Raw genomic sequence first — 19,151 nt, forward strand, 5'->3', positions numbered from 1 at the left:
ACACCATATCAGAAGTATTTTTTATAGCTTTCTACAGTGATTCAGGAATTTCCTGTTGACTCCACTGGAAGCAGAGGCAAAACCTACCTGCACCAGTGCCTTTACACATTCCGGAGGACACATCCTGCTGTAAGTCTGATCCATCCTCCCTTGCAAGTAATTTTCAAAGCACACTTGAAATTCCTTTAATCTTACCCTGTTCAGTAATAAAATCCACACTATTTCTCTGCCTCTGTCTGAACAGCAGCTTTACCAACAGAATTCGTATTAGTCTCCCACAACACTTCTAACTGAATTTATGCTGTATTGATCTCTGCTGATAAAAGAAGGCATGTTTAAAGACATTTTTTACTGCTGACATGACTCTGCACAATAAGCAGGATGGGATAAAAAGAAAAAAAAAGCCATGTTCTTCCTTGCTACCAGACAAAAGGAATCCCTTGACTACTCCCACAATGGAGAAAAGCAGATACTAATGCAAAACCTATGCATTAATCATGTTTGATTAAGGCAGCAGTGACTTCACTACTGTTGCAGCCACATGCTGTTTGTAATATAGACACTCTGATCTGATTAAATGAAAGCTAAATCGGGCTAAACAGACAACTCTGCTGTTTGCTTTCAGGCAGACCCAGTGAGGGGAAGTCTCATAAATGCAGCTCTTGCCATTCTAGTTGAAAGGAGACTGATATTAATGACACTATTTATGCAAATTCAGGGTTGAACAAACCTAAGTACAGGGAAGGAGAAGATGGGATCTGACTCTATAAAGAGCTACAACAGTGCAACCTCCACTGTGGAAAATGGACATTATGCTCAATTCCTAGTTAGCTGTGCAAACTGCACAATGTCTTAAATCAATGCATTTAAAGTTCCCAAAGCATTTTAAATGGTGCAAGAACTGCCCCTACTTTGATAGAACAGAGAAGCTAACACCTAAACTGCATCCAAATTGGGACCAAAACCAAGGTGTTTCTTTGCCCAGACAAGCTCACTCTTTACTACTCCTGGTCTTCTCTGACCTCCACACAGAAGGCACCACAACGTGCTGCGAGGGGGTGATTTCCAGTTCACACTCTACGCTGTGAGTCAGAGCCACAAGATGTTCAACCTGCCTATCTGGCTTCCAACCCCAGTGTCCAGGCTTTGAGTCAGAGCTACCACAGGCCACCTCCTACATCTTCCAGTCCTGGATTAATGACAAGGACTCTGGGCCAACTGAGGTCAGTGGAAATTCTTCTGACTTGAAGGAAGTTCTCCGTCTTCAGCAGTAGAGCTCCGAGAGAATTAGCTAGTCAGAGAGACACTGACCAACACAGGATCTTCTGCTCTTCCAAACTGAGCTGTCAGCCTTTCAAAGAATTACCCATATCTAGCTTCTTCACCATTATTCTCTCATCTATTTCCTATTCTACTCTGTATCTACACTTTCACTTGAAAGCTCATAATCTCATAATTCAAAGCCTGAAGAATTCCAGCCTGAAGTTTACTTCCCTATAAAAAAATATTAGTATATAGACTTTTTAATAGCAAAAAATGAAGCTTTAAGAGCTCTAATGACAAACTCATTTCTCCTTGAAACCATGTGCCTGTTTCTCTGAATACTCTCACATTCCAGCTCATCTTTACCAGAAATAGCAAAATACTATTATGCTAATGAGGAAGCAATTTGTGAGCACAGGGCTCTGGTGTACATAATTATAGATTGAGCAGAGAATGATGATTCAAAAATCTTTAATAGAAGTAGCAACGAAAAGTCTTCCTCCAGAGCCTGGAGAACTCAGTAGTCAGCCCATTTCCTCCCTATTCCTGCAGGTAAATGCTCACTTTCCACTTTTTTTTTTTGTTGTTGTTGTGAGTTTGAACTTGAAAACTAAAATTCACATAGGCTGTCCTTAAATGATTATTTCTGCAGTACTGAAGAAAAGCCCCATTACCAAAGATCTACCAGAGTGGTACCCTAGTAGTAGGCTGAGCTTCAAAACAGGTTGAGGGGAAAACCGTTTGTCATAAGGTAATATTTTATCACTGGGCTGAAAAAATCTAGTCCAATTTTGACATCCTTGAGAGGAAATTTCAGCCCCAGCCTGCCTGGTTTTCCACAATATATTGAAATTTTCATTTTTTCCCCCTCCTCATGCACATTCAGTTAATGGTGCTTTAAGATAAAATGCAAGATCTACCAAGCTTTTCTTCAGCTTCCTTCCCACCTCCCTCTGCCTCTCCTATCTCTACCCTGCTAACTTCAACCTGGAGAACTCTGATATCAGACTGAGGGAAAGTCAATAGCTGACAGCAAGGAAATAATCTGAGTCATTGATCGTCACTTCAGGCTTCAGATTCGATACAAACTGAAGGGGAAACACACTCATGCACACACAAGGCAGTGGATACATTAACTACTGCTGCGCCACCAAGGCATAAGGAATTGCCAATATGAATAACAAATAAGAAACACTGAAAAAGATACAACCAGAGGGTAAACTCACATGCACATCATTAAAAACGTGTTTTAAAAGCAGGGGCAGAGACTGCAAGAGCAGACCAAAGAATTCGCTGCTCAGCTGTCTAGTTTCCCATAGCAATGTACAGAATTTTAGGCATCTGTATAGCAATGTAAGACCTAAATATTCTCAGAACTTAGCCTAAACAACAATTTCATGCCTCCCTAAAGGCAAAAGTGACCAGAATTCATTTTTGTTTGATGCTGATCTCCCGAACTGAGCCAGAGTCCCTTATTTGAGTTCATAATCAATAAACATTAAAAAAATCCAGCTCCATAAACACTATTGACTAGCCCTAATCAAAAAGCCTGAACATTGAACAGATGCTGCAGATATCACTGTTTGCCTTTTCTTTAAGATAGGGTCTTATATTTACTGTTGTGACATTCAAGCTTGCTAAGCATGTCCCGATAAAATAGATCTTTCCTGGAAAACAGCTGCCCCAAGTGACTCATTTTTTAAAAATTATTCTCCATTTTATCATCAAAATTCTTTTAGAAGTCTATTTTTCTTTTTTTTTTTTTTTTTTTTTTTTTTTTTTTTTTATCTAATCCACAACTAACTAGGTTTTTATCTTCCATCCTCCTCCCTGTTTTTTAGATATTCATAGAGAATTCCAGAGGGCCACCAGAAGCTGAACTGAGCCACAGAAACTACTGATTACAAGAATTCTTCTCATCAAGTATCCTGAAAATGAACAATCTCCAAGCTGTATCATCAGGATATCCCCACCAGCAGTGAAGCTGAGGCCTCTCTTTTAGAGAGGTGAAAGCCCATATTGATGTGGTAACCCACCATTTAAATACATGCATATTTACAGGGTAATATTACTGATATTACTTAATTACTGAAATGATATAAAGTGTATTAAAATCAAATCCATTCCCCTAACACATACTGCCCAGTTATTACACTTTAATTGGCCAATAAACTGACATATAAAGGACAATGTATTCTGTCCATTCTTAAAAGTTTTCATAGAAATGTCAAGCTAGATATATTTTTACAGTATATGCAGTAGAGGATATCTTTAATAGGTCATCCATAATTTATTATTACTTTTATTTAACACAATAAAATTCTCATGTTTTAATTGGCTCATAGAACTGGCAATGATTTTTTTTAATCAATGCTTAGCTTTAATAGCTTAATTTATAAAATGCACCATGAAGATACTCCTGAGGTTGGATCATGAACATAAAGTATGCACAGAATTAAAATTAATCAGTGAGAGATATCTGAAACAGCCAAGGGATTTAGCCAAACAGTTCTTATGTACAATAAGCCCTTGTCAAAAAAAAAAAAAAAAAAAAAAAAAAAAAAAAAAAAACACTAATTCTTCCTACTTCAGACTAAGGCATAAACTCTAAGAATAAGCATGTCCTATTTCTACAACTAGTATTTACATAAGTAATGATCTAAATTCTACTGAAGTCAGAGGAGAATTGCATTTGAGATAGTTTGCTCTTGAAAGGGAAGCTCCTGTCAGCATTTAAAGAATTATACAGACAAAGCAGCGAGCAACATGAAATCCTTTGAAGCTCCTCTAAAGAGCTACAGGAGGCAGAAATGCAGATTGAAAGCAGACAAGGTTTGAACTGCGAGCCTCCAATCCTAACTCAGCTCCATTCCAGTCCCTTTTCCAAAGGGGATGCTTTTCATTGAACCTTCAGGTCAGGCAGATGCACTGCTCTCCTCCTCAGCTGCAGATTACTTCTTATAAGAAGGGTCCCAGCCTCCACACATCTCCAGATTGAATATTATATCCTAACCCTTTCTTTTGGAACATACAGGCAATTAAATTCCACTTTCCAAAACGATCTATGCATGCGCCTGTGTGAAGCTGCCTCACCTGTGCTACAAATACCTGAAATTGGAAAAAACCATGAGTGATATTCTTGGTAGAGTTAATCGCATAGCTTTATTGACATCAACTTGTATTACACTGATCTACACCATCTGGCCCCAAATCTAATTTGCTTTTCACTGCCTACTTGCCAGTGGTTTTCTTTCAATATTTTTCTGAGCTGATGGAATAAGAAAAGGCTGGTGTGCTTCATTTTTAATTTGTAGCCTGGCTGCCTCCTGTCAGCTTCACTATGGCCCTGCCTAGCATCAAGGTGCTTTCCGATGCAATCAAGATTTACTTCTCACAGTAAATATATTTTTAAAAACATTTAAGAGAAAAATCTACATTTCAATAGACCAGACCTGCGCGTTACTTTTAGGAGGAAAGGATGTCCCGTGCATGAGAATCCCCATCTCCCAATCTTAGCAGCTGTACATTACGTTTAACTCAGTGTTACTGGCTTCTGAGAGCCAGAGGGCATTACCTGATGTGGCTCCTGACCCCACAAATGTTATTTGTGTGTTGAACCTTATGCAACTGTTTGGAGATGCAGGCATTAACTATCCACTTCTGAACCACTGTCCCTGAATTCACCTCTAAAACTAGCCCTAATAGCACAAGTTTATACACAGATGCGTGTCAGTGTCTATCATTTCATGTGTATGATGTATAGTTACCAGACTCCAAACAGTATCTGTCAGCTTATCAGCCAGACCGAAATCCTGTCCATTTTCTTTTGGATGCAACACAGTTCAGAAAATAGCTCATGATAGACAGCAATATTGCTTAGATCCAAAACATCAAACATGCAGGACTGTCTTCACAAGGGACATCCCATTAAACAGCAGCACGAAAGGCAGTGCAGAGCGTCTCAGTTTGCACCCTCACTGCCCGCAAGACACCCAATTCCGAGCTGAGCCAGGGCACCCATCACCTTAACACGAGCACATGGGGTGCAGGGGAGCAGAGGGGCTGCTGGAGAGATGGGCCAGGCAGGGTCTGAACACACTATCAGATCAAAAGCAGCAGGTAAAAGCCACAGGTCAGCCCAGCCTGTGCTTCCAGCAGGCTCTGGATCCCCAGGCCACAGCAGGGGGTGGACAGGGGCATGCCCACACCACCCCTAAAGCACATCTGCCTTCAGCACAGGAAAGGTGTTACAACTGTTGGACAAGGCACAAGTCTTGCCCTCCCCACCTGCTGCTGGGGTGATATTGCACAGGCAAAACAAGCCTTAAACAGCCTCCACTAACAGCAAATCAAAGCAAGAGACAAAATCAGGGGTATAGAAATCCTGTCCAAGGATCCTGCCTCTCTCCAGTCTGAAGAGACTAGCAGACGAGCCAGCTCTGGCATCCACAGAGAGCACAAATAGGCTCCTTAATCTGGACCTCATCTGCTCAGCTTGAAATACCACCTTTTTACTGCACAGCAGTTCTGTGGAAATAAATATGAAAATTGAATGCTCATATCCTATCGCAATGGGACCAGATAATAGGATCATTGACTTTAATTTGCCTTGGATTTGATTCTTTATGCTCTGGCTAAAAATCACTCCCAATCTTTGGACCATCCACTGACTGAAAGTTACCCAATAAAATCTGACCTTATTATGCAGTCCTCAGGGAAATTTATTTCTGACAACACTTTTCAAACTGTCTGTATAGAGCTTTTTCCTCTAAATTTAGAAATAGAAGTAAAGTCTGTCCAAGACAGTGCAAAACACTGCCATGACTTTGGGTGAGGGCTTACGCTTTGGGGAGAAAAGCGGATCAAAAAGCAGATCAAAATTCCTGTGTAGGAAACAGAAAGGAAACACTTAGAGGGAAATCAAAAAGCGAAATTGAGTAGCAATGAAGTAAGACTGGGCCAACCATTTTTACTGGCCAAGCTAAATCAATGTGCCTTGAACAAGCATACAGCAGCTATTGTGTAAAATTAACTTAGCATTAAAATCTAGGTCTTCTGAATAATTAACTGCCTGATTAATTATGACTTCCATTCAACAAGGTACTTAAGTAGCAGAGCAATGTTATTAACCTCGCTTGGACTACACAAAAGATTGAAGTTATGCAAGTGCATGTCCCCAGGCCTCGCCAGCAAGCAAAGGCTTTGCAAATAAGGGAGAAGTAGGTTATCTGCCTTCCTAGGCTTTCAAACTCATAAATAGACACCCACAAATCACTGTTCTCCAGTATTGCCATTGCAGTGAAGACAGATATCCCTCTGTAGCTGCACAAGGAAGAAAGGGAGAAAAAAGTATGAAAGAAGGTGTAGCTGAAAAGATCTCAGCTACTCCATGGGTTTCTTCAACAGCAAGGGATATCTGTACTCTTTATGTACCTTTCCTACAGGCAGGATTTCATTTTTAGATTAAAAACTTCAACACCCACTTGCTGTATGTGAGCAGCAAGCTTGTTCTGTGGCCAAAATTGATAGGACGCCAAATGCTGTAAAAGGTTAACACCAGCACTATTGTAATCCTTGGCCACAACTTTCATTTTCTTAATTTGCTGACACAGAGTAACGTAGGGCTGTGCTGCATGAGAGAATACTAAGCAACCTCTGAGTTACAAATTTTCTCTGAATGTCTAAGTTGACCTTTGAAGCTTTCAATAAAAATATAATTTAAAGAAGGGGGAAAATTGTTAACATGGAAATGGAATTACAGGAACAGAACCAAACTCATTTCTTTGAGTTGGTATCTGCTTGCATTTGATGTTGCTATATAATTATACATCACAGCTTGAGAGAAAAAAATATTTTGCTCCATGCTAAAAGTAGATAAATGGTTTAGTAACTGGAAAGGATTGACAGTGCTTGAGTGTTTTGGGGAAGGCAGAATCATATAGCTGCTTTAATGATCCGAGGGCTCTCCCTCTTGCAGACAGCACCCACCTTCACACCAGAAAGTAGCTCTGCATTATCCAAGCTCTCTTGAGAAACACCAGGGTCTTGATCAGTCAATCAGGCTTCCCTGTTGGATCTCTGGTTAAAAGATCCAGCACTAACATATATCACTTCTCATGTTTGGAGAAAGTCTTTCCAAAAATCCAACCTGCTGCAGACAGTAGAGAAAACATCCAAGTGAGATGCACTTGGCAGCTCAGAGCTTGACAGAGGTGCAATAGCACAAGCTCCCCATGCACTCGAGCTGGACATACGCAGACTGCTTCCTCCAAGCCCCATAGTCACAACGTCATTTCTTAAAGTGCTGCCATGGAACTTTAATGCAGCACAGCAAACTGCAAAAAGTCCAATTTTTTTTATGGTCCAGTGGTAGTTAATTTTCTAAAGGTCAAATTTTAAGATGTTTATTTTGACTGGTGCCCTGCCCAATACAAAGACACAACTATATTAATAGTTTACAAATCAAATGCACAGCTCATTCTAGGAAACCATGCAGTTTTGCTCTAGTTCACCCAGAGAGTGACATTTCCTTTCAGAAAAGGCCAAGGCAACGTCCCAGTGCAGAACATCTGGTTGGCTAACACAATGGAACGCAGCACCTGCAAACACGCTCAGTGTTTATTTTACAATTATTTGTCCACTATCCGCATAAAAATATGTTTTTAGGCGGTTAAAGTTTATTCCTTGCCAGGGAAATCTGGTGTGATAGCACAGGCTGTTAGTCTTGGAATGTCCTCATTTCTGGGCCATGCATGGCTAAGCCAAAGTTTCTGGAAGGTGATAGGGAAATAAGAGGTTTTCTTCTCCTATTTATCCTCTGCATTTTTTTTCCCTGCTCTTTTCAGCTTTTTAGACCTTCTGCTGAACATCGAATCATGCTGGTCCCTGAGGCAAACAGCACAGCTAAAGAACAGAGATGGACTGCAACAAGGTCTATGGCTTAAAAATCTATCATCTAGGGGCTAAGGAAGTCTAAACAAACAGGAGCAGAAAATTATGAAATCTTAACCTAAAAACAAACAATTTCTTATTTTAGGGCTCTCCTAATGACTGAAACTGCCACAAAGTTGGCTCTGGGGGACAATCCTCTTCCTGCCAGATCCTTCATTTGGAAGAAATCTCCAAGATCCCAGCCAGTCTAAGGTGTTATTGGGAGGTTTCAGGAGGAATAAGGCTGAGGGAATACAAAAATCTTATAAAACGTCTTGCCAAAAGGGAGGTGCAGGATTCCAGCTGAAAGTTCAAGCTATATTGGGTAGTCTTCAGTCTTCATTGGCCAAATTCTTCACCAGTATAAATAAGCTATGAAAATACAATAAAGTTGACAAAAAGGCACACACCACTGTCCAGTGGCCTGAAAGGGGCCTTCAGAGGCCCAGACCTGTTGGAAGAGGTACCTGACAGCGAATGTGTCACAGGCTGCAAAGCGGGTGATGTGAGGTACAAAAAAAGGAATTGGTCAACTATTATTGCTGCACCACTAGCAACTCCTGACTTCAACCTTTGGGGTCAGAGAGATGAGTTTTAACTCTTCTTAGACTATTTTCTGAGTTCTGGGAAGCATTTTTCCCCATTTATAAGAAATAAAGACTGCACACACACCTTTTACATGGGCAGATTTCAGGAGACAAGTCAACAGCAGGTGAGAATACCACAATCCCTGACATGTAGCCAATATGTTCACTGAAATACTGACAGACCATATATCATTTCTCCCCCATGCTAATTCTTTAACCTATAGAAATCGCCAGTGTTTTCTACCCCTGACCATCTGAAGGGCACAATGAGATTTTGTTCAAGGACGTGGCTTCCTTCCTCATTTTCTATTTTGTGTTGTCTTGCAGATAATAACAGATGGTCAGTGCAAAATTCCAGATGTGTTGTTTTGCCATCCACCTTCAATTAAAAATAGTACTAACTGGAATATGTTTAGCTTGCCTGAAAGGGTTGGCAGTTTTCAGGAGAGATTCAGCACAGTGAAAGCTCCTAACCATTACATTCCCACCTCTTTCTAGCACATCCTGAACATGCTCCGACCACAACATTAAAGAGAGCTACAAGATTCATTATCCAGTCAGACCTTGGACATCCCCACCGGGACTGCCAGCCAGCATGTCCGTTAAAGAGCGTGAGCATTGAAAATTTGACCTTTAAGCCCTCTTTGTTACCTTCCTTTGTCCTGCCCCATCACCTTCCATTCTTCCCAACCCCATCCATCCCACGAGACAGGAGGAACAGACTTCAATTTCCTGCTACTCCTCGAACATATCTGCTGTTTGTCAAAACAGCTATTAAGGAGTAGCACATTTTTGTCTTACTCGAGTGAGCATGTGTTGGAGACCTTATACAAAAGGTAAATATGTGTGTTCATAATACAACCATTTTTCATAGCAAGAAAAACACCAAAACTGAATAATAAATCATATACCACTAACTTAAAAAAAGACATATTCCACAGCCTACCACTGAAGGAAAGACAAAGAAACAGTCAGACCTATTACTAAGTTGATAATGTGTGTTTCCTTCTGGAAACATTTTTCACATCAGAAATTCCTGCAGGACCACTTTTGACCTGTTACCACACTATCCTAAACTTCCAAGGGATAAAAATGCTAATTATTTCTTCCCTTGTTGCATCTTCCTTGCATCATAGGAAAGACAAGGAGCTCCAGTCAGCCTAGGACATTATGGTGCAAATATGGAACAGACTTTTCCTGCTTCATCCGTTTGCATTCTCAAGTGAATTAGAACAGAAGTTGTCACTAAAACATCTTATATAAGACACAGTTTGGAGATGTAATGAGGACCATAAACCTGAGCACCTACCCTCACTGGTACCATTCTGTTGGATCAACTGCATTTTAACTACTGAGCCATGTCAAAGTAGGAAAATTGCTAGCTAAGCATATAACGAAAAAGATTTATATATAGTTCCAAATGTGGTGATAAATATTTAGATGAGTTACTGTAGAACAATAGCACACAAATATTTTACGGTAGTGTAAATGCATATAAAGTTCTTCACTAATACTATTATTTACAAATGCTTGAGCTGATAAACTCATAGGTATTTTTCATGATGTTCCTAGGTGTGTGGTTCTGGCCAAGAATCATCTTGCACAGATTCTCCTTTGAATTTCAAAATTCCTCCCACCTGTATTTCTACTTTTGATTTTATTTTTCACTTTCTCACCAGAATGAAACCAGCCACACAGTTAAATGTAAACTCCAAGATGCCTCAGCTCTGTTATTTTCCAGTGAGGTGTGCAAAATAATAAACTCCTGTTTCTGCTGGAGCCATATGGAGAGAGGATGTTTTCATATGCCCAGCATATGAATGTCTCAGGCAAAGCCACAACTCCAAACTGGAATTATTAATAAAATCCATGGGCCAGGAGACAAGGTAGGGCAAGAGTCCTCACCATTCACTTCATGCCATTGAAGGTCAGAATTTGCTTCCTTTCTTGTGTTGGATTTAAATACTTTCACCTTGCTGGAACAGTGTTTTGAGGTCTCTGCAGCTGCTGGAGACACCCTCAAATAGGTTTGTCTCCCAGAGCAAGTGCAAGGGTTTAATAGGTTTTCATGCAGAAGGCAGACAGGCATTCACAGCCAGCAGGCATCGGAACAGGGAATTTCTGTTCAAGTGATTCATACAGGAGGAGCAGAGAGTGTCAGTGTCTCCCCTGACAAAAGGGAAATTGGGTGAGGATGGGAGACAGAAAACCAGAAAACCCTCACATGTTAATGGAAGGCATGGCATTTTCCAATGGGTTTATTCGGCTAACTCTTAAGGCCCTTACTTCACCCAACACACTTCTGGGTGCCTCCATGCTGACTGGCCCAGACATCTCTGTAACAGTCAATCTCCTGCAAGAGCAACTGAGCAGCCTTTAGCCAGTAGAGCAGCATACACGTTCCTAGCCCTCATCTCTCCTATTCTCCTAAATCTAACACCTCCAGCTCTTAATGTTAACCTGGGAAATCCCATGATGATGCACAAGTCCATTGGAACATAATCCTTCACCACCTCCCTTCACAGGAAGGGACAGATTTGTGCCTGAAGGGGTCAGAGACTGTCAGAGAGACATAAGGATGGGAGAAAGTCCATTTGACTCCAATTATTTGATGTGCAAGCTAATAATGTCAACTCTTATGATCCTCACTAATGCAGGACATTTATCACTTACAGCATAATAATAAATGAATTCCACTGGCTGTGGAAATAGTGGAGTGACAAATATTCTATTCCTACCTCTTCTCCAGAAAGAAGAGGTTTGAAACAATAATGATAAATTCTAAAGGACATTTGTGTGATTCCATCTGCACAAAGATGGAAGGACGGTGACCTAGAGATCCTCTGTTCTTCATCTTCCAATGGCACTAAAAAGAATAAATAGCCTGACCAGCCAAATGCTTTCCAGGTTGGTCATTTTACCCACAAGGAATGCTGATATTTGCAGTGATCTTCACTTCTGAGCTTTCTCCTCTGCTTCCGTTTTATCCCTTCCCAAAAGGTCTGCCTTGTTCCCTCTCACAAAAAAAGGACAGTTACTAATCAATTTATGTAGGGCTGACAACAAAAGCAGCCAAATCATGTTCAGAGAGAAAACAGCAGAGGCCTTTTATGCTTGAAGGCCCCACATGGCACACTGGACGCTGCTGGAAGGCATCTGGAGCCGGGGCTGGGTTCGGAGAGCTGGGAGCATGGATGGCTCGCGGCCTTCTGAACGCGAGCCAGGCATCACGGGTGTCTGCCATTAATGAGCCTAATGGGGCCCTTGTCAGGCTCAACAGTGCACACAACTTGTTCTCGCTGAAGCCTTGGAAGGGAATTACTGACACTAAAAAGCCCTTTGGAGCTGTTGGTGCCCACACGAAAGAAGGAAGAAAAGCACGAGGCTCTACCCCTGCGCACTGCCACTTCAGGCAAGGGCCTCAGGCTTCGGGCCTCTCTCTGTAAGAGTCAGACTTTCGGCATAAAACTGCTTTTTAGAAAGTGGTTTTTAACACTTCAGATATCTCTGAAGAAACTTGAAAATACTCAAGAACAGTGCAGAAATTTACAGGTGTGAAGAAAACATAACAAAGAAACCCCTGAATGATGAATAAATCCCAGGCTGATGCAGAAGCAAAAGGAACCTGACTGCTGCCATGTAAACTCCAGAACAAGGCCTCAAGTCTCAAAAAGAAATTCGCTCAGATTTAGTTCAAAGGAGAACCAAAATCAAGAGGGAAAGGTACTTAGATGTTCGGTGACTTCAGCAACAAAGCCAAAAGTGAGAAAAAAGCCCAAATTGCTTCTTTCTGACAGTTATTTTCCAAAAAAAATGCAATTCAAAGTAGTAAAATAAGAGAACATCTAAAAATGTCTATTGGAGCCAATGATGACCTGAGGTCTTTGGGAATTATTTTCCTCTAGATAGGTAGACAGATTCACTGACTCAAAAGCAGAGACAGCGAAATTAAGAAATTAAATGCCATTGCATATCATTTGAATTTCTGCAGCCACACATCTAAGTTTTTTTCAAGGTATAACTTTTGCTTCAGCAGTGTTTCAACACCCCAACCCGCACTTAGGGTTGAAGCTCCGAATGCTTCACCAAAATTCAGAAAATAACCAACTTTGGTTAAACTATGAGCCCACCTCTTAACTCAAACTTCCACTGGAGATAGGAGTGAAAAAAATGGGGAAGATTTAATGATGTCTTCTTACTTGAAGCCATTCAGCCATCTCAAGCAACAAAGGGTTCAAAGAGGAAAAACAAAGTCAGCCTTTATGAAAGATGTTTGAATGTCCACATTACCCCTACAGCCAGTCTCACCCATGCTTCCCATTGCGCATTACTGAAACACCCCTAACTTCACAAGGTATTGACATTTTAGCTCATTAGATTTATTTACCACTGCAAAGTCAGCAAGAACTTTAACACTGGCTCAAACCACAGAATACAAATAAGCAACTAGCAGATCTTAAGGGCTAAGATTGAGTCTTCTTTCCTTTTTATCCCCCAGCACCTTTCCTTACCCATTGTTCCTATAAACATGGAAAAGGAATGCTTGGGAAGGGCTGAAAAATTTGCTTTTATGCTGCTAACAAGGAAGAGAAAGGAGAGGGGAAGAAAAAAAAAAAAAAGAAAAAAAAAACACACACACACACAACCCTTCTAGTCTCTCTCGCTCTTTGTCCTGCTGATCCTTGAAAAAGCTCCAGCAACCTGAGGCTCTTCATCCCTAAAGGGAGGAATTGCTTTTTCTTACTGAGTCAATCCTCACTTGTTTGCGCCTTTGTACAAATTCAACCTTGACTCAACCAGTCAAGCAATTACACTTCTAATGTCTCTTGAAAGCCACCTCCCCAGTAACCCAATATCTCCCACTACTAGTCTTTTAGAAAGGAAGCTAATGTACTCTTCCTTACTGGAGGAAAGGAAAAAGCACATTATATAGAATAAGCAGTGGGTCATTTCGTTCTCCATTCTTCTTCTGGAGCTACGGTTCTGCCAGGAAATTTAAAGCATACACTGAGACTTGCTATACATTTCTTTGCCCAAGCAAAGGGTTCTTGCAAACAACACCTATAAAATATACAGAAATTCAATATTACTATTACTGTTTTAGCCCAGGGCTTACTTATTCGTGTGGTTCCAAAGTTCTAACCAACGTATTGTGATGTCTCACAGAAAATTTTAACCTTATGATCTGCTTGCTTCAGTGATACTCTTAGACATAGGTAATTGTCTAAAAAATGATTTTGACCTGAAGAAATTCTTCTTCCTGCCATGCTCGAGAACTGCCTCTTCACCTTGAGCATCACAACTAATTGCGAGTGGACTGTGAGATTATGAGACCTCATACAAAGGCTTTAATCTGAATGCAGATCTTTATCAGATTTCCAAAACCTGGAGTAAAGGGCAGGCTAAAACAGAGGGTGCCACAAACAGAACATTGAATTTTAGGTGCAAAACATCAGGCAGAAGGTTTACATTAGTATCATTAGGAAAATTTACAACACAGAAGAGCACCTTCTTTCTCTCTCTCCCCAAAAAGAAGGGGGAGCCTCAAAGGGCAGTCAAAGTGGAGAATGGGTCCCTTTTTCTCCACTGTCGAACCACCCTTTAATAGACTGATTCTTCTTCCCCCACTCTCATCTGCAGAAATTTACCTTCCTGCTCCTCCTACTCATCCTTCCACAACATTCAAGACACCTTAGACCTCTAAAGAAGCAACACTGCAAACATTTTCCAGCACTGCTGCAAATTCCTCTTCAAAATGCCAAGGCTGCACGGATGTTGTAGGGGAAATCTAAGCCTAATAAGCAGATTTTAGTCAACAACTTGTCACAATTTGTATAAACTCTGAATGAAGACGGAAGGATCAGCATTACCACACCATGCAGGTGGTCTTGGTTCACTAATGCCCCAAAAGATCCACAAGCCACAACAACCTCCATTCCCCCAGCTGAGAAACAGAAACCAAGTCTAATTAGCTTTGCTGTTCACGTGAAGTTTTAGCACAAAATAAGCAGGTTTAATGTAAGTGGGAAGATAACACTGCTTGAGTATATTAACAAAACTCACATAAGGCATTCTTAGCAGTATGTAGGTAAAGCAATAAACAGACAATCTGGAAGAGAAGTGTGTGTGATATATATTAACCTGCTTGTTACTCTTATACAACATCCATGGATTTTTTGCTCCTCTCCCCACAGTGTGGCTATCCCTTGACTTTTCCCTTGGAGTCTACAACCAGCACATCTGGTGTCAAATAGGCAAAGCACCAAGGCCATGTGGCTTGGTTCCTACCTCAGCTAGGTTGGTCTAAGCCAAAGGCAATGGTGTCAAGATCAGCAATGCACTGGGCAGTGATTTTAAAATACATCCAGGCATTAAGGTTCCAGGATATAGAAGGGGTTCAACACTTGACAAAAATTTGTTCTCTTGAGAATATGTCCTTATTGAGGTATTAAAAAAAACCTATCCTCAAAATGGCTTTTAAAGTAATTTTATAGATTCAAATTATTTCTTGTCTAGTTAATAAGAATAATGCTCAAGGCATGAAAGTCAGAGTCAACTTTGTGTTAACCTGCCCTTCATTACCTTAAAAAACAAGGCCATCCACCAGCTTCCCACCAAAACCAGCTCTGGACCAGACAGAAAATTGTCAGTAAATTATATACAACGACTAAGAAAAGAAAGAAAAAGGGGATTTGGGAAGACATGAGGACTAAAACAGAGTAATCTATCAGAACTACAGTACACAAATAATTACAACTGAAGTTGTGTCAGCAAGCACAAGGCAAACACACCAGCAGCAGAGATGGCTTTTGCAACCAAGAAATCTGATTCAATGCCAAGATTAAAATGCTTCATTGATTCTGCTGGTGTTAGATGGGAGTTTAGCCTTTAATGGCTAGGTTATCTAAATGAAGACCAAACATTTTCATACAGTCATGAAAACTGCTCAACTGTTTCTTTTTTTTTTTTTTTTTTTTTTTTCTCCCCCCCTGAGCTTTGGACTTACCTCTCTTGTTCTTCATAGGTGACTATTAGCCAAAGCTATACCTAGTAAACTATGGAACAAGATACTAATACAATTTGTTGGCATAATGAGGACCTGGACTAGAAAGACAAAATACTCTCCAGTGATCAAAACCACCCTGTATTCGCACTATGAAAATAAAGATTTGAAAGATTTGTTTAAAAAAAAAAAAAAAAAAACACACATCTATTTCACTAGCAGCATCAAAAAAAAACACTTGGAAAGTCTTCTTATAAAACTGTTGCCCTCACACTGGGTCTTTTTCACCAGTGGATCAAAAAGCAGTTAGAATTCATGCACCTGCTACAAGGGACATTATCACTTTCAGCTTCTTAAAAAAAATTAAAAAATCATTCTTTCACTGATCCTGGAGCTGTTCCACCATGACAAATCCCAGATCTAGCCAACATGTCAACAAATATAACACAGCAGCTGCCAACATACTTTCATCTGTTACCTTTTCCTTCAAGAAATCTCAGTCTTTGCTTGCTCATTTGTTTTAAAAACTGCGTATCTAACACCTGCCACAAGAACATCCCAACTGTTGTTCATCCACAAAGTTCCTGGACAAAGACCTGCCTGGAATTTGAAGACACACTTTGCCCTTACACTGCTCCTTCACAAACTCTGTTCCCATCTCTTGCCCAAACACAGCACAAATGGATTTTATGGAAAGTAGACACAAAAGCAGTCAATAAAAGTTGAATACACTTTCTAACCTGTGCTGAATTCAGCTCCAGTGATGCTGTTTTACAACAGTGCATAAAGCAGAGTTGCCATTTCAGTCGGTGTGAGAGCAAGCCTGAGTCTTGACACAAATTCCTCTACAACAGAGTAAAGAAATACATGGAATGATCCCAGAACAGCTATCAGCAGGTTGCAGCTGTGGGGAGGAGGATTTCATCTAGCCTGATTCTCAGCTGTGCTTGTTTATTTGGGCTCTGTTTAGGGATAAGGAATCAAGTTTAATGCACACTCATTGTATCTAATTGTAGTGCAAGGGGCCAAACTATTTCCCTCTGGTTCACACTGGCAATCAGTTCCTAGCATATCATATTCCCATGCATATCCTCCAGACAGGTTATTGGCGGCTCTCTTCCCTATTTTGCATTACAGGAAATAGAAGGGATTGAGGAATACCGTGTTAATCATGGAAGGTACACAGCACTGAGTTCCATGGCATCACCTTGAAGGACTAAGAACAGCTTCTCTGATGGGACTGAGTTTACAGTGTGACAAAAGGCTGTGTCTTGAGAAATGGCATAAATGGAGCACCAGAAGAAAGAGACAGGAGTGGTTTGCTCTGTGGTATATTCAGTTTTGGGAGGTTTTTATTAAGGTGGGAATTCAAAATCTTGAGAACAAACCCTTTATACAAAGAGGCACATTTCTACCTAGCTGAACAGAGCTCCATCAAGGATGCACTGGGGTTCTAATTCAAAGAGGCTCAGGTTAGGTAAGGCAAAGTAGAGATCTAACTCTAAGCATCAGAACAGCAGAGATGCATCCATACAAGGGAAAAGAAAAGAGATTATTAATATGCATGTAGCTCTTTCAGATCCCACAGGAAAGGTGCTCCAGATTTGAAGAACAGCAGTTCCTCATAAAAACTTCACAACATAAATAGGAAGGTTCTTCACAAAATAAGGTTAAAAAACAGACTGCCTATCAAGCAATCTTAAGCAAGAAAACCTTTACAAAAAGGTGAAAGACCCTCTTACCAAATACATGCAAGTCATTCTGCCCCATTTCCACAGCTACTGAATACAAACTTCCTTTGCATTCATTTTGGGGAGTGGTGGAAATCAAACCATGATTTTAAACACCTTTTTTACCACTGCAAAAGTTCAGTTTCCTATGGGATTGAAGTGCATTCAGGAGAGATGCTCAGTATAAAGATGTTAGATGCTCAAATTAAAGATACTGAGAAAGATTCCCCCTTTGTTTCCCTTCTTTGTCTTTGTAGATCCAGGGAAGCATAATCCTGAACTGATAACTTCACCAAATGCTCAGAAGATGATTTATCAGGCCAGGAGACTGCAGTAGAGAAGTAATTGCATTAGCACTGCCACAGATAAATAGTGCTTTCTTCAGACTTATGAGCCGCTAAGGGCTAATTACTCCTCAGATTCCGTTTGGCTTTAATCACAGGGTGAATCATCTCCTTCCAAATGTGGCAGATATTAATGGCAACACATTTGTCCCAATTAATCTTCTGTGAGGAAGGTCTTTTCTTTTTAATTAAAAGACATGAAAATGAGCAAAAATGACAAAAGAATATGTGGTCAACTAAGGACAAGTCAACATACCTCAAAGAGGATATGGAGAATTGTTTTTACAAGGAGATAACGTAATGAGCCATATTCATCCTTGGCATCTGGATTTCAGCTTTATTAAGCTGACACATTGTGACAATTTCATCTTCAACACTTATTTAAGGGAAAATGCTGTTGAGAAAGCAATGGAGGACCTGCTTCTAGTGTCTTTGACTTTGTGGTTAGCCATAACAACTCCATATCCTCAAAGAGCTACAGCTCAGTAATGATGATAGGCAAAAGCCAGATCAACAGGTTTTTTTGGCTGCAGAAGCCTCCTGTTGCCATCTGCCTAAACAAAAGCTAATGAACAGGTGCTGGAGCTCAAAAAAATAGTAGAATCAAAAATTTGCATCATATCTAAGCAAAAGCAATGTTTCAGAGTCTGCTCACTGGTTCCTGAGAGATCTTTCAATCAGTTAACCAAGTTCGAGGAATACAACACAGTAACTCTTCCTAATCCAAGAGCACTGGTTTTGCAGGTTCTGATGTCAGTCTCTCTTCTATGAGGTAGAGGCTGTCAAGACGATAGTGTCTTTTGGAAGAGGCAGGCTTCGTACAGGTATTAGCTAAGCAATGTGTAAAATACTTTTCCACAAATCATGTAATAACTGAAGATCCTGTCTAGGTTATGTTGTAGCATCAAGAAATTCTCTAAACTAGAGGACCTCTGCTCTTGGCGTGTAAAACAGAAAACTAGCAGAAAGCCACATGTTTTGGAATGAGGTCATTATGTATATACATATCTGAAGAAATGAGACACAAATAAATTTGTCCCTCACCACTACTGAGAGACTGCTAATGCATCCATGGCAAAGGCCAGAGGGGAGAAGTGCATATATGCTGTGATGAAAATTATCTGAAAAACATGACTGAGTAATCACTCCTTTCAGCTTCTATATTTACCTCTTCATGGTAGTGATCAAACTTCTCCCAGGATTTTCGATGATTCTTTTTATAACTATTCACTGACAAGATGACAGATTTAGAAAGATACAACTCTGACAAAGGGAAGGAAACTAAGAAAGTTAT

The sequence above is a fragment of the Tinamus guttatus genome, unplaced genomic scaffold (assembly GCF_059628265.1).
Source record: "Tinamus guttatus ecotype Peru unplaced genomic scaffold, ASM5962826v1 Tinamus_guttatus_pri_ptg000004l, whole genome shotgun sequence".
NCBI lineage: Eukaryota > Metazoa > Chordata > Aves > Tinamiformes > Tinamidae > Tinamus > Tinamus guttatus.